The sequence below is a fragment of the Mirounga leonina genome, unplaced genomic scaffold (genome assembly GCF_011800145.1).
Source record: "Mirounga leonina isolate KUSES-001 unplaced genomic scaffold, KU_Mleo_1.0 Mir_101479, whole genome shotgun sequence".
Lineage (NCBI taxonomy): Eukaryota > Metazoa > Chordata > Mammalia > Carnivora > Phocidae > Mirounga > Mirounga leonina.
In genome coordinates, this window is record NW_023270134.1 from 130530 (window position 1) to 147469 (window position 16940).

Genomic DNA, 16940 nt, shown 5'->3' on the forward strand with positions numbered 1-16940 from the left:
AAATTTAATACCTTTTCATGATAAAAACATTCAACAAACTAGGAATAGAAGGAAATTACCTCAAATTAATAAAGGCCATATATGAAAAACCCATAGCTAGCATCATATTCAAGAGTGAAAAGCTGAAAGTTTTTCCTCTAAGATCAGGAACAAGGTATGGATATCCACTCTCACCATTTTTATTCAACATACTATTGGAAGTCCTAGACAGAGCAATGAGGCAAGAAAATGAAATAAAGGTCATCTAATTTGGAAAGGAAAAGTATTATCTCTGTTCACAAATGATATGATCTTATATGTAAAAAAACCTTAAAGATTCCACCAAAAAAAAAAAAAGAACTAATAAATGAATTCAGCAAAGTTGCATGATACAAAATCAACACGCAAAAATCAGTTGCATTTCTATGCACTAACAATGAACACTCTAAAAAGGAAATTAAGAAAGCAATTCCCTTTACAATGGCATCAAAAATAATAAAATAAGAATAAACATAACTAAGGAAGTGAAAGATTCATACACCCAAGACCATAACCATTGCTGAAAGAAATAAAGAAGACACAAATAGGGGCACCTGGGTGGCTCAGGCAGTTAAGTGTCTGACTTTGGCTCAGGTCATGATCTCCAGGTCCTGGGATCAGGCCCTGTGTCAGGCTCTGCTCTCAGTGGGGAGTCTGCTTCTCCCTCGCCCTCTCCCTCTGCCCTTCCCCCTGCTCATGCTGTCTCTCTCTCTTTCTCTCAAATAAACAAATAAAATCTTAAAAAAAAAAAAAAAAGACACAAATAAATGGAAAGACATCCATGTTCAATAACTGGAAGACTTAACATTATTAAAATGTCCATACTACCCAAAATGATCTATAGATTTAATGAAATCCCTATCAAAATCCCAATGATATTTTTTTTACAGAAATAGACAAGAAATCCTGAAATTCATATGGAATCTCAAAGGACTCCAAATAGCTAAAACACTCCTGAGAAAAAAGAACAAAGCTGGAGGCCTCATACTTCCTGATTTCAAAACATATTACAAAACTATAGTAACCAATGCAGTATGCTACTAGCATAAAGATATATATATATATATATATATATATACACACACACACACAAATGAACAGAATAGAGTGCCCAGAAATAAACTCTCATGTATATGGTCAAATAATCTTCAACAAGGATACCAAGTCTACAAAATAGAGAAAGGATACTTTTCTTCAACAAATGGTGCTGGGGAAACTGGATATCTATCTGCAAAAGAATGAAGTTGTATCCTTACCTTATACCATATACAAAAATCAACTAAAAAATGGATTAAAGACCTAAACATAAGACCTGAAATTTTAAAACTACAAGAAGGAAACATAGAGGAAAATCTTCCTGATATTGGATTGGGCAATGATTTCTTGGATATGACATCAAAAGCAGAGGCAACAAAACTGAAAATAGACCAACAGGAGTACATCAAACTTAAAAACTTCTGTACATCAAAGGAAAGAATGGGAGAAAACATTTGCAAACCATATATCTGACATCCTGCAACTTCTACAATGACAACCAAAAAAACAAATAACCTGATTAAAAAATGAGCTAAGGACCTGAATAGATGTTTCTCCAAAGAAGATAAATTGCTAGAAAGCATATGAAAACAATAATCACTGATTATCATAAAATGCAAACAAAAAATGCATACCCATTAAGATGACTGCTTTCAAGAGGAGGAGAAGGAAGAAGAAGCAGATGAAGAAGAAGAAGGAGGAGGAGAAGGAGGAGGGAAGGAGAAGGAAGAGGAGGGGAGAGGGAGAAGGAGGAAAAGAGGAGAAAAGAAGTGTTGGTGAAGATGTGGAGAAATTAGAACCTCTGTGCACTGTTGGTAGTAATGTAAAATGGTACAAATACTATGTAAAACAATATGGAGTTTCCTCAAAAAATTTGAAATAGAATTATATGACCCACAATCCAACTTCTTGTTATATACACAAAAGAATTGGAAAAAAGATCTCAAAGAGATATTCGCCAACCTGCCTACCCATGTTCACTGCAGCATTAAACACAATAGCCAAAAGGTGGAAGCAACCTAAATGTCTGCCAATGAACAAAAGGATAAAGAAAAAAAAATACACACACACACATGATGGGATATCAGTCAGCCTTTAAAAAGAAGGAAATCCTGTCACATGGATGAACCATGACGACATCATGCTATTTGTGAAATAAATCACTCACAAAAAAGACATATACTACATGATTCTACTTATATGAGGTAGTCAAACTCATAGAAACAGAAAATAAAATGCGGTCACCAAGGGCTGAGGATAAGGGGTAAATGAGTACTTGTTCAATGAGTAGAATTTCAGTTTTTCAAGACAAAAAAGTTCTAGGGAGCTGATGTACAACAATATGTTAGTTGTTAACAACTAGTTAACAATAGTTACTAGTTGTTACTAGTGTTAACAGTAGTTAACACTATTGTACTATACAGTTAAAAATGCTTAAGATAGTAAATTTCTTGTTATGTGTTCTTTACTACAATTATTTAAAATGTCAAACAACCCAAGTGTCCACCAACAGATGAATGGATAAACAAATTGTGACTATATACATAAAGGGAATTCAGCCATAAAAAAGGTAAGAGTACATGTGATAACCTGGATGAACCTCAAAATCACTATGCTAAGTGAAAGAAGCCAGATACAAAAGTTCACATATCATATGACTCCATTTATAGGAAATATGCAGAATTGGTTTAGTCACATATACAGAAAGCAAATTAATGTTTGCTGGGGCTAGGGCAAGGGGAAAATGTGGAATAACTCTTCAGTAGATACAGAATTTTCTTTAGGGATGTTGAACTAGACACAGGTAGTGGTTGCTCAACATTGTGAATGTACTAAATACTACTCAATTGTTCACTTTAAAATAGTTAATTTTAGGGTCGCCTCAGTGGCTCAATCGGGAGAGCATCTGACTCTTGATCTTAGGGTTGAGCTCAAGCCCCACAATGGGTGTGGAGCCTACTTTAAAACGTAAGTAAATAATGGGGCACCTGGGTGGCACAGTCACTTAAGTATCTGACTCTTGGTTTCAGCTCAGGTTATGATCTCAGCCTAGTGAGACTGAGATTCACGTTGGGCTCAGCATGGGGGTGGGTCTGCTTGAGATTCTCTCTCCCTCTCCCTTTGCCCCTCCCATTCATGCTCTCTCTCTAAAATAAATAAATAAAATAGTTAATTTTATATTGTGTGAATTTTGCATCGATAAAAAAAAATAAGGGCGCCTGGGTGGCTCAGTCGTTAAGCGTCTGCCTTCGGCTCAGGTCATGATCCCAGGGTCCTGGGATCGAGTCCCACATCGGGCTCCCTCCTCGGGGGGAAGCCTGCTTCTCCCTCTCCCCCTCCTGCTACTTGTGTTCCTGCTCTCGCTATCTCTGTCTCCGTCAAATAAATAAATAAAATCTTTAAAAAAAAAAAATAATAAACTACTATAAATATGCAGAGCTTTTGGACCAACAATCTCTTATTATCTAACTAGATTAAATGAGACAACTGAGCCCACCCACCATAAATTCCCTGTTTTATTTTATTTATTTTTTTTTAATTTTATTTATTTATTTGACAGAGACACAGCGAGAGAGGGAACACAAGCAGGGGGGAGTGGGAGAGGGAGAAGCAGGCTTCCCAAGGAGCAGGGAGCCCGATGCAGGGCTCGATCCCAGGACACTGGGATCACGACCTGAGCCAAAGGCAGGTGCTTAAAGACTGAGCCACCCAGGCGCCCCATAAATTCCCTGTTTTAAATCCTGCCATCTTGCATGCAAATGTGTGGACATCCACACTTTACCTCATTACTTACTACCTCATTTCATGCTAAGAAAATAAAGTGTCCTTCTCATTTAAAGTTAACTCTTCCAAATCCCTCCATCCTTCTTTCAGCTCTCATTCTTCCAACTTTCCCTCTTCTCTTAAATATTCAATTTCTTCCTTTCTATTCTTTTCTCCTCTTAGCCTGTAAATAGTACCAAGTCTTCCTGCCCCTCCCCCGCAAAATTCCACTAACCTTGTACTGCTTTCTATAATTTGTCTCCTTCCATCCTCTGCCAAGTTTCTCAAAGAGCAGTCAACACAGAGTGAAGTCACTTCTGCTTCAATTTGCCTCCCCAAGCTCACCAGCGCTTCCATACTATCAAATTTAATGTGTAAGTCTTTATTATAAAAATGATTCCTTTGATTGCTTCCCGTGGTCTTTGGTTGATATTTTCTCCATTCACTCTTAAAATATTCTTGTTCCCAAGGGCTTGTTCTCAACCCACTCATGCTGCACGCTCTCAGTGTAATTTCTTCCACTCTTGAGGTTTTAACAACCACCTACATGAAGATGATGAGTCTCTAATCTATACCTCTGACTGAGACTTCTCCCAAAGCTTCAGACACATACCCAGTTTCTTAGTCAACCTTTCCACCTGGAAGCCCCATGGGAACCTCAAGCTCAGCGTGTCTAAAACAGCACATCAACCTTCATACAAAGCTTTCTCCTTCTGTGTCACCCTCAGCCACCCAATTAGCCAAGCCCCAAACCTGAAAGTCACCTTTGAATCTTTCCAATTCCTCATTCCACTCTCTCCTTTAAACGTATTTTAGAAATCACCTAATTCTGCTAATTATACCTAAGTATTTCTCAGAATTGTAGATCAGATGATGAAATCATGTCACTCCCTCCTTCAAATTCTCCCATGCCTTTCCACCGCACTCAACATAAAATGAAAATTCCAAGGCCCCACATCATCCGCCTTCCCTCCCAAGCCACACCAAGCCTATAGTTTGGCCCCTATTCCTGGCCTCTAGCCACATGTGTCTTTTTCTGTTCCTCAAACACCCAAGTTCATTCATATCTCTAGGTTGTACCACTCAAGGTTTCCTCTTCCTGGAAAGGTTTCCTGCCAGTTCTTTGCACGGTTGGTTCTTTCCTCATATCCACTTCTCAACACAAAAGACATCTCTGAGAGCCCTCATCTTGCCCCACCATCTTCAACAAGCAGACTCTCTCAGACACATCACCACTTTTATTTTCTTCATGGCACTTATCACTATTTGAATCATCTGATCTGTATATTCCTCACTGTCTCCTTTACCATGATAAGCACTTAACATTTTGGGAAAATTATATTTGTTTAATTTGGTTTGGGTCCATCTCTCCTGCTAGAATTTAAAATGTATGAGAGCTGAGACCTTGTATATATCTTATGTAGCCCATTCCAGTCTCTCTTCCCACGGATCATGGATCCCCGGTGTGATATTGCTCCTGCTGTGATATTGCTGGTATCCCAGCATGCTTTATGCCTGGTCTTAATATACACATATATAACCTATAATATAACAAATATAACAAAGAAAGAGAAAGACAAAAAAATTCCCCCCATTCACTTTCTGAGAGGAGTCTGGAGCTCCCAATTTCTTTTTTTTTTTTTTTCCTTAAAGATTTTATTTATTTATTTTTTAGAGAGCGAGCGAGAGAGAAACAGCATGAGAGGGGAGAGGGTCAGCGGGAGAAGCAGGCTCCCCGCCGATCCGGGAGCCCAATGTGGGACTCGATCCCAGGACCCTGGGATCATGACCTGAGCCGAAGGCAGTCGCTCAACCATCTGAGCCACCCAGGCGCCCTGGAGCTCCCAATTTCTGAGTGGTGCTAAAATTATCTTAGCCCTCACAGTGATAGCACCATGTTCACATAAATACTCCATGACTCAACATTTATTAGGCACCTTCTACGTGCCTTGTACTATATTAAGGGTTATGTAGGTGTGATATTGTGATTTATAATAAGAAATATATATTTGGTCTTTGTGCCAGTTTCTGACACAGAACTCCTAAAACTTTTGTGAATTCCTAAGTGATGAGAGCAATAAAGGCATCTTGTGTTATGTTGGTGAGTAACTTTTAGAAAGCCCCTAGATAACCTAAAGATGGGGCTGATTGCCAGAAAAACCAGCCATGTGATTTGAGGGTTAGAACTTGCAGTCCCACTACCCTGACCTCCTGGAAGGGGAGAGGGACTAAAGAGTGAGTTCCATAATCAGTGGCCACTGATTTAATCAATTGTCTATGTAATTAAGCCTCGATTAAAAACCCAAAAGGATGGGGTTTGGAGAGCTTCCAGGTTGCTGCACATGTGGAGATTTGAAGAAGAATGGTATGCATGGAGAGGGCTTGGAGGCTCCATGCCCTTTCCCACATACCTTGACCTATGTTCTCTCTTCATCTGGCTATTTGTTCTTATCCTTTAATATCCTTTGTCATAAATGGGTAATCTAGCAAGTAAACAGATTTCCTGAGTTCTGTGAGCCACTCTAGCAAATTAATCAAGCCCAAGGACCGGACTGTGGGAACCTCTGGTTTATAGCCAATTGGTCAGAAGTACAGATAACCACCTGGATTTGTGACTGGTATCTGAGGGATTCCAAGGAGGGAATCTTGGAAACCTCCAGTCGGTAGTTGCTTGATCACAGAAGCATGGGTAACAACAAAGGTAACAAGCACAGATTGATATCTGAAGCTGAGGGCAGTCTTGTGGAATGGAGACCTTTTTTTGTAAGGGGGGAAGGGGCAGAGAGAGAATCTTAAGCAGGCTCCATGCCCTGTGCAGAGCCTGACTCAGGGCTCAATCTCACAACCCTGAGATCATGACCTAAGCTGAAATCAGGAGTGGGATGCTTAACTTTCTGAGCCACCCAGGCGCCCCTGGGGTAGAGACCTTAACCTGTGGCATCTGATGCTATCTCCCAGTAGATAGTATCAGAATTGAGTTAAATTGTAGAACACCTGGCTGATGTCAGGGAATTGTTTGGTGCTGTGGGTAAAAAACCCACACATTGGAATCAGGTGCTCAGAAGCATTAGTGGGTTACACTGGGGAATTCAGCACTCTCACCTTAAAAAGTTCATTTTTATCAGGGAAGACACAGAAGCAACTGTAACTGTGGTAATCAAATATCTTAGATTATCTGAGATGATTCTGATTGCTGGGTCATATGTCCTGCTTTGTGATTCACAATATCTTGATTTTGTAACTATAAACTTATGAAAGCTATATACAAAGTTCTTTGGGAGTATGAGAGAATTAATTCTGCTGGTACTATCAGGGGAAACTTCACAAAAGATCGGTCAGTTGGATCTCAATGTAAATATAGCATTTTTCCAACTGGAGAAGATGAGAAACAGCATTACAGCAAAGATAAAAATATGAGTAAATGTACAGAAGTGAGTAGGATCATCAAGTTCTGGGGGGGAGAGAGAAAAAGAAAAAAAAAAACACAAAGGTGATTGGCTACAGAATGATGGGAATTTTGTGGTTGAAAGTCTTGAATGTCATGGTGAGGAATATTGATTTTTTTCCCCCTTGAATTCACTGGTTCCTCATACCTGTGCTCAACTGGCTATATAAGAATTACCTGGGGGCACCTGGGTGGCTCAGTCAGTTAAGCATCCGACTCTTGATTTCATTTTCGGCTCAGGTCACAATCTCAGGGTTGTGAATGGAGCCCCTAGTCAGGCTCCAAGCTCAGCACAGAGTCCGCTTGAGAGTCTCTCTCTCCCTCTGCCCCTCCCCCTGTGCTATAAATAAATAAACAAATAAATAAATAAATCTTAAAAAAAAGAATCATCTGGACAGCTTGTTTAAAGTACATATTTCTGGGGGCCACACCTGGATAATCTGGATAATCTGATTCAGACCATTTGTAATGGACCCCTGGAATCCTCTTGAGAAATTCATATGATGAGCTCAGGTTGGGAACCATGATTATAGAAAATGGAGGAAGCCCTTCTTAATCTTGCTTTCCTGGCATTACCAAGATCCAAAACTGGTCAGTTCAGCCTTCTCGGGAGTTCCCAAATAGGCCAAGAAGTGGACTGTCCCACATCTATTGGAGAATGGGCTCTAAATTTAGCCCAGCTGTTACTATCCATTGTCCAGTGTGCTTTGGCACTCAATGTCCATTGGGCCTGCAGCCTTCCCCCACCCTCACCATGTACCCACTGCATGCAACTGGGCTTCTGTCTCAGTACCCTCATCAGCAATCAGTTTTCTGCTAGACCTGCAGCTTCTGGAAGAACTACAGGTTACCTGGTTGGGGTCTGACAATCTGCCTAGCCCTGACACTCCTCTCTCTGGGACTGGACTGTAAAGGTTTTACTCTAAAGCAAAGAGAACCCAAGGACATTTGCCTTCACCAGGATCATCAGAGTAGTGTCAAACAAAGGTTTTTAGCAGAAGGATGACATAATTGGGTCTATGTTTCAGGAGGACAGATTACCAAAAAATAGAAGGAAATGCAGGAACACATTTAGAAAGCTGCTCTGGTAGGTTAGAGGGAAAGATATTGAAGAATTTTGCAAAGCAGCGGCCAAGAAAATGCAGCAGAAGGGAGTGGGACCTTGGGCACAGATTAGGGGCCTAAGGAACAAAAGAAAAGATGATGCCAAGGTTTCTAGTTTCATAAAGTGATGTTTTGGCTGAATTAGCTATTTGCTTCCATATAACTTGTTACTTATTTTTTAATTTTACTCCAAGTTTCCATTGTGTGGGGAAGCACCATCATCAAGTGATATCTCAGTATGTCACAGCCCATTTGTAAAAAACACTGTAAATATCACAATGTTGAAAGCCTTTCTCCTGGCCTGAGCTAATTTTCTCCATCACAAATATCAAAAGTGCCTGGAAATGCACAAAGCAATCATTTCAAGCACCAAAAGTAATATCATTATTCTGACCCCAAAGTAATCCCTTCAAATGTTATTTTAGAAAAATAAAAAGCATTAATAGTTTATCTTAACTGAGACTCCTTTTGCATTCAAGATTGCTAACCTAAAAAAAAAAAAATGGCAGGCCACTCATCTTTGTCTCTTTTTTTTCCCACATGAATACATCAGCTTAACAATTTTACTTCTGAATAATTTGAACTAATTGAACACTCTCTTGAATATTCAAGAGAATATTTATTTCTCTTGAGATTCTGAGAGATGTGCTTAGTTTTAGGGTAGATTTACTTTTGGACCTTACATATATATTCACGTTCTAGAGCTATTGTCCTAAAACAAAACAACCCTCTAATGTTCAAATGCTGTCCCATTGTCCTATCTTGATTCCCAAAAGACTACAGCTGCCTCCTTTACTCTGCTTGAAGTGAAGGGGGGGAAATCGGAGGGGGAGACGAACCATGAGAGACTATGGACTCAGAAACAAACTGAGGGCTCTAGAGGGGAGGGAGCTGGGGGGATGGGTTAGCCTGGTGATGGGTATTAAAGAGGGCACGTTCTGCATGGAGCACTGGGTGTTATACGCAAACAATGAATCATGGAACACTAAAAAAAAAAAAAAAGAACCGATAGCAAAATTAAGCAGTAAACCTGCTGATGAATGCCTCACTCCTAATTTGGCTAATGTCCAACTCTAAATTAGACCACAACTAAACCCTCAGGTTTTACTTACAAAGAAACTTGATTCAAATGCTGAGCCCACCAACTCCTGAAATGTAAATTTGCCTTTCTGACTTGCCACTGGAGAGGTCACCACGAACCTGTAAACAAAAGCAACTCTTTCTTTAACCAGAATTTTATTTTTCCTGGCCTTCTTCTTTCAACAAAATAAGGAAATGATTACCAAACTCCACTTCTCTTATGTCCCCCAATTACTTTCCTACTGTGGAGAGAGATTTAACAACATGCACTGCACACTTATTTTCCTCTTTGATGAGTTCGTTTCAGTTTCCTGTGTTCAGGAAGGAGGAACAATTCCTTTTCCCAAAGAATAGATGAATAATTGCTTACAAATAAGAAGCATGCTGCTGGCCCGAGGAAGGGAGTTGCCGACTCCCTCCTTGGTATCATGTCTACCGCCAAGCAACAATTGGTAGGCTGCCCCGTGATTGTCCACACTCCAGATTCAGAGGGAGGAATGTTCTTCTTCGTTCAGATAAACCAGAGAAAATAAAGGAGCAGCAGGTGTGGCCTAATTCCCTGAGGCCTGAACTTCTGACAAGAAAAACCTCCTACACCTGCATGTAAGAACAAAGCTCCACTGTAACAGGAATTTGGAATCTGAGGCCAAGTTACCAACAATGAGTTTGGAACTGCTTTAAACCAAGTTGCAAAGAAAGTCAGCACAAGCTAGGACTTGATGGGACGTTTGAAACCTCGACATCTCCCTTCTTTGTCTTCTCCCTCCCCAGTTGGTGTTTTAAGAGTAGAAATGGCATGACCTGAACCCTGAGTTCTCAGGAAATTCAAGAAGAAATGCTTCTATGGAACAAAACTAAACTTACATATCTTCTTAAAAATGCCCTCACTTAGAGTAAAATCCTGTGTACTGGTGATTGGAGCAAATCCAGTTATATTATCCCCATGATGAAAGGGGAGAGAGAGGATGTAAATGAGCCAGAGGCATCTATACTCCAAACCTGACAGCCATATCAGATTTTCAACCCTTCCCATAGGGGCAAACATAGGTTCCATTATACAGGTATTGTGATTGAAGCTTGGAAATGTTTTGCTAGCCTGGCCATTCTCGGGACCCACCTGGGCAGCCCTGTCAAAATGCCTGGGCCACAGGCTCAGGTCTCATTTCAGACCTGAGAAACTGTTTTGTTTTTTTTTTTTTTAAGAAATCTCCTTGACATTTTTCTGACACCAGACTTGGAAACCATGTCAGAATATAAGTCTCCTGAGCTTTTTTTCCCCAGCAATTAATTAATTGATTTCGTGAAACTCTTAGCTCATCTCCCGAATCAAAGTATAATGCATCTGTTACTCTAAGGAAATGTATCTGCTCTTTCTATGAACCATGGAAACTATTTTCAACATATCTGAAGTTCCAGCAGTCGTTTAGAAAATGTCCTTGAGTTGTCCGTAAGTGCTTCCTTATATTCTGAAAGTCCATTCTTGGGGCTAATTTATCACCCACAATTGTCTTGCTGCAAAACTCTGTAGTTTCCTACAGGGTTCCAGATTTTCCTTACTTCTTGGTGGCTCACCATGCCAGGGCTACTGATGTTCAGGGCAAACTCCCCATCTCTCAGATATTTTTTATTTACTGCACCCTCAGGGCTTTACTTATTTTAGATATAGGCCTATGCACATGTTTCAACCAATTTTCTAAAATACACTTCTTCCTAAGACAGCTCTTATTTTGGCTTCTTGCTAAGGACTCTGTTGAGCATCTCTTGGGACCGGGGTGAAGCTTTTTATATCCTTATACTCTTCAGTTAGAGGTCCTTTCCCCCCACCCCACCCCCATGTCCAGGTCTCCAAAGCAATTTCTTCTACTCCTTCACTCCTTTTCTGTTAAGGGATCCACAACTAGACTAAAGCAAGGTTCAGCAAATTATGATCCTGGGGCCAAATCCAGCCTGGCACCTGTTTTTTGTAAATAGCATTTTATTGGAACACAACCAGCCCCATTCATTTACCTGTCTATGGCTGCTTTCACGCTACAGGAGCAAAAGTGAGTAGCTCCAATTAGACAGGGACCATAAGCCTGCAAAGCCAGAAGTATTTGCTATCTGGCTCTTTACAGAAAAAGTTTGCCAATCCCTGAACTAAAAGAACATTTCCAGTGAAAATATTTATAAATTTTCCTCTGACAGAGAAACACCACATAAACTTCCAGGGTCACCTCAAGCCACATATGCTATGAGAATTTTGTCGTTTGCCTGTTTTTCTTTATTTTTAATCCATAACCTTAGGGTACAACATTCATATTCTTTTTGCAATCCCATGTTCAGATTTCAATGGTTATTAAAGAGGCACTATTAGGACCTAACAATGACACACAGTCTTGTCAATAAAAGCCAGTCTTTAATACATAATGAGTCACCTCGTTACTTGTGTGAGGGTAACGGGTATGGAGAATACTATGTGAATATTAATTTGTCATAATTCTCTCCAATTAACCTTTCCTCCATCTATTAAAATGAACCCCAGTTTCAACAATTTGTAATTTGTATTGCTGATAAGAAAAAAGAAACAATTTTTTATTTTCATTTTCTCCAAGCTGTCTTGATAACAGGCAATGGCACAAAGTATATATCTAATAAAATATTAACCCAGGAAAATACGTTTTTAGGGGGGAAGATATCTCATTTATTTCTATGAAAATACAAAAACAGTGTGCCTTAAAAACCTCATCACTGTTTTCAAATCCCACAGAAGTTACTTTAAAAATCTTGGGGATTTGATACTGAATGACTGTATGTATGAAAAGCAAGTGGCTTGTAACAAATCTGCAGCTTGTCTTTATACTCACGGTCCCTGCCAAGTTATTGAATTTAAAAGTACCAGCGCGCCCCCTTGTGGTGCATTGCAGTTACTGTTCTTTTCTATCCGTCATTTAAAAGTTTGGTGAGAACCCATTAAATTTTATGGAAGTCACTTTACAAGAGACCACTCTATCTTACATTTCATCCGTGATTGATTCCTATGGAACAATAATCAATAATACATGCTCGCAGAATTAACTACTAAAATTACACCAGGCTGTAATGAAATATGATTATCAGTGTTCGACACCCACTGTGAGTTCCCAAGAACAGAAATAAACCTACCACCCATTTTGGTCCATAGACTACTTCGTGGGAGAAAAAAACATAAGGTCTACAACTATCATGTTCTGGCATATCAGGTATTCTAAGGAATTTCTACCTACTCCACTTCCCAATTGGAGGATGTGGCTATATACCTAAGTGTAAATATTTTTATTAAAGGGCACATGAAGATTTCCATATATAGAAAAACAAAAAGGCCTTATGAAAGTCAAATCTACATCCCAGTTTCTGGTCCCCTCCTTTCAAGGGGAGCTTTGGGTACCTGTTCTGGACTCTTGACTATGAATTCATTGGTTTGGGCTACAGTTCAAGCTCCAAGGATCCCCTATGTTATATTTTGACACTGGTGAGACTGACTACCCATAATGTCTCTCTGGACTGCCTGGGCTTTTTTTGTTGTTACTTTTTAAAATATGTACAAGTCCTACCACTTGCCAGAGTAACTGGAAACCCTTGAGCAAGTTACTTTAATGATCTCGGCTTTACTTCCTCATCCGTAAAATGGAGGTGTTAATAATGACAGTCTCCTATAGCAGTCATGAGGATTAAACACAAGGATGAAAGTTAAGGTACCTGTCTTAGGGCTGGCACATAAGGAGAGATTCGTAACTGTTACATCAGTATTACTATTAGGTTTCTGTACATATTTGAATTTATATTTAATATTCCCCTTCTCTTTTTATCACTCTCCACTTTTCCAGTATTTTTTTGGCCTGTTTTATTAAATTTTTTGTTTAAGTTTGCCTTTGCTTACTGTGTGGCAATGGAAATGCTAGATTTAAAAGTGGGGGTTGGGGCACCTGGGTGGCTCAGTTGGTTAAGCATCTGCCTTCGGCTCAGGTCATGATCCCAGAGTCCCTGCTCAGCGAGAAGTCTGCTTCTCCCTCTGCCCCTCAACCTGCTCATGCTCTCTCTCTCTCTCAAATAAATAAATAAAATCTTTAAAACAAAAACAAAAACAAACAAATAAATAAATAAAAATGTGGGTTCTTGGGGCACCTGGCTGGCTCAGTCTGTAGAGCATGCAACTCTTGATCTTGGAGTCATGAGTTCAAGCCCCATGTTAGGGGTAGAGATTACTTAAAAAAACAAAAAGTGTGAGTCCTTGTTTCAGAACCCTGCATTTCAATTGACTTGTTGCTATCTCTAACACATCAAGACTACATCACAGGGCCAATACCTAGAAATGTGAATGTTGGAATATCTTGGTGCTACTCAGGTGTGAATCTTTTTGGACACTCTAAAAAGAGTGGAGAGCTGAAATAGACCTTTTGACAAGATGTTTTAAAAGTATGGAGCACAGGGCGCCTAGGTGGCTCAGTCATTAAGCCTTTGCCTTCGGCTCTGGTCATGGTCCCAGGGTCCTGGGATCGAGCCCCGCATCGGGCTCCCTGTTCTGCGGGAAGCCTGCCTCTCCCTCTTCCACTCCCCCTGCTTGTGTTCCCTCTCTCGCTGTCTCTCTCTCTGTCAAAAAATAAATAAAATCTTTAAAAAAAAAAAAGTATGGAGCACAATATAATGAAGTAATTACTATTTGTCTTTTCAGTGGTCAGGGGATTCTTCTGCATTTATCTGGAAGTTTCAAATGCAAGTTGCTTTTGTGGAAAAAAAAAAAATCTCCCTACATCATGGATCTGTCTATATTAGAAGAAGAATAAACATTGAATATGGTACATTACTAGACAGAACAGATGCTCCAACTATTGAGGGTATTTTTTGTCCACAGCTTCATTAAACATCAGGAGTGACTTTCTAGGTCAGCTCCAACTGAAAAGTACTTATTTTAAAGATTTTTATTTATTTATTTGAGAGACAGAGAGAGTGCACTTGCGAGGCAAGGGAAGGGCAGAGGGAGAGGGAGAAGCAGACTCCCCGCCACCCCACCACCCTGAGACCATAACCTGAGCCAAAATCAAGAGTTGGATGCTGAACCCACTGAGCCACCCAGTGCCCCAAAAAGTACTTATTTTAGAACCCTTATTTTTTGTTTCCCCAGCCATGCTATTCCATCAAGTCAAGGTCCTTACACTCACAATTGGTGCCTAAACATGCTTCTTGAGTCTGCTTTTACAACTTACCTTGGGAGTATCTCAATCTCCTCATTAGGTGTAGCAAGCTAAAACATGCTGAAAAGAGGGGGAGGGAGCAGGGAAGAGAGAGATGCTTTTCACTTAGGAAACTCCAGATAGTATTTTTTTTTTAAGATTTTATTTATTTATTTGTCAGAGAGAGAGAGAGAGCACAAGCAGGGGGAGTGGGAGAGGGAGAAACTGCCTCCCCGCTGAGTAGGGAGCCCAGTGTAGGACTCGATCCCGGGACCCTGGGATCATGACCTGAGCCGAAGGCAGAGGGTTAACTGACTGAGCCACCCAGGTGTCCCCAGATAGCATTTAATAAGGCAGATTTTTACCTATGCCCTCCCTGGTATCCACAATTGTTGTCTGTTACCTAGGAATAAAATGTTGAGTTGCAAGGTATGATCACTATAGTAACCAGAAGGGCACTGGAATGGTGAAAACGTGGGTAGATGTTAAATTTAGATCAAAGTGAGTAAATGTCACATTATCAATCCTAGTCCTGCAGGAGCTAATTTTCTTCAACAGATTTTCCTTATACATCACATGAAAGGCCCTTTTTTCTCCTTTGTGCCAATTTTCAAAACCATTTAAATTAGCACATTTTTTTGGTTTGTTTTCAGAAATCACTGGGTTGGGTTTTTCAAACTGTAACTTAAAATAACCATATCCCAATGCTACTTAGCTTTCAGTGGATGACGAATAATACAAATGTCTTGTATTTTCTGGATAGACACTTTTAAGTAATCCTTTTTTTTCTTTTTTACATCAGAAATGCACCATCTGACCTGCATTGTGACTGTTTGCTGTGAATCATTCGAAGCTGGCATATTGTAGGGTTTTAGTGCTTTTTGCGGTGTTAAATTTCCTACCCACAAACAAAGAGCCTTCCAACTACCCAGATGAGATCAAACAGTTGATGGCATTTATATTTTTCTAGGCATCAGAAAGAAGGATTCAATCCCACAAAATTAAATGCCTTTAGGGGGAAAAAAGTGACTATGTTGATGTTTGACATCAAAGACAGAAATATCTTCAGTCTCTATTCAGTGTTCCCAAACTCCAAGCAGTCTTTTTAATTTTTTTTTTTAATTTTTCTCCACTCCCTTTCCCTCCTGGCTCTCTGAATTATAATTAGGAACTTGGAGGGTAGATTTGACCTTCCCTTGTGCTCTTTTTTGATAATATACAAAGTCTAATAGAGGATTGTTCTGCTTCTTCACAAATGATTGATTTCTATTTCTTTGGTGTTCCCAACACAAATCTGTAGCATATTGGCAACTGTCTTATCAACAGTAAACTCCTGAAGGACTGTGATCCACGTAGTGCAAAAACACATAATGTTAGTTACGTGTCTTCCTTGTTCATCACCTACTGTTGTCCAAAAATAATGGATGCTCATGACCCAGCTTTTTGCTAACACTTTAAGAAAAGTTGACCTTCCTTGGATCATGTCTCTGGAAGAGCCAGGTGAAGGATGTATTATGGAAGACTGTATCTTGTTTCTAACTAGACACACACACCCCCAATATAGCAAGCATTTCCCATTGGTCAGGACTGAAGAGCAGGTTCACTGTTTCCATGGTTCAACATGATCAGCTGGATGCAGTTCATAATCAAATATATCCTCCCTTTCTTCTGCCAAAAGTCTGAGAAGGAGGCACAGTTCATTACCAAAGAGGATCTTACTAGTTACTAGTCCAGATACACAAGAAGGCCAAAGGATGTTCGCAGGTGAAATATTAATTTTCCAATGAGCTGCCTGACAGTCTTTACAGAGTCTTTCTTGAGTGGGAGCCCGGGAATCCCTTTCCTCTGCAATCTCCTTTCTCTCCCCACTTCCCCAGTGATGCCTAACCCCCTCCATGGAGTGCTGGCTACATCTTGAGAGTAAAGTAGGCAGTAAGATTCCTTCAAGTCATGATGACCATTTTTCCTAGACAACTCAATCTCCATCATACCTGCAGTCTCCCTTGTAAGAAGAGGCTTGGGAATTTTCAGAATCTTCTGATTGGAGCATTTAAAATAAAAGTAGACCCTGGGGCGCCTGGCTGGCTCATTCAGTGGATCATGTGACTCTTAATCTCAGGGTTGTGAGTTCGAGCCCCACATTGGGTGTAGAGATTACTTAAAAATAAAATCTTAAGGGGCACGTGGGTGGCTCAGGCAGTTAAGCATCTGCCTTCGGCTCAGGTCATGATCCCAAAGCCCTGGGATTGAGCCCCACATCAGGCTCCTTGCTCAGCAGGGAGCCTGTTTCTCCCTCTCCCCCTCTCTCT

At 40.1% G+C, this 16940-nt stretch overlaps 1 long non-coding RNA gene across 4 annotated transcripts in view; it reads right to left on the minus strand.

The window, feature by feature from the left end:
- The window catches only part of LOC118025822, a 95180-nt gene that overhangs the window by 32735 nt on the left and 45505 nt on the right, over window positions 1-16940 (minus strand). For 2 of the 4 annotated variants that reach the window (XR_004683419.1, XR_004683434.1), the window contains 2 exons: window positions 14665-14712; window positions 9478-9565 (listed from right to left, as the gene is read on the minus strand). The exons of 1 other annotated variant lie outside the window; for it this stretch is intronic. This is a non-coding gene — a long non-coding RNA (uncharacterized LOC118025822). Of the gene's footprint in view, window positions 1-7561; window positions 7602-9477; window positions 9566-14664; window positions 14713-16940 lie in introns of those variants that run through there. One more of the 4 variants, XR_004683437.1, reaches the window with a different exon arrangement.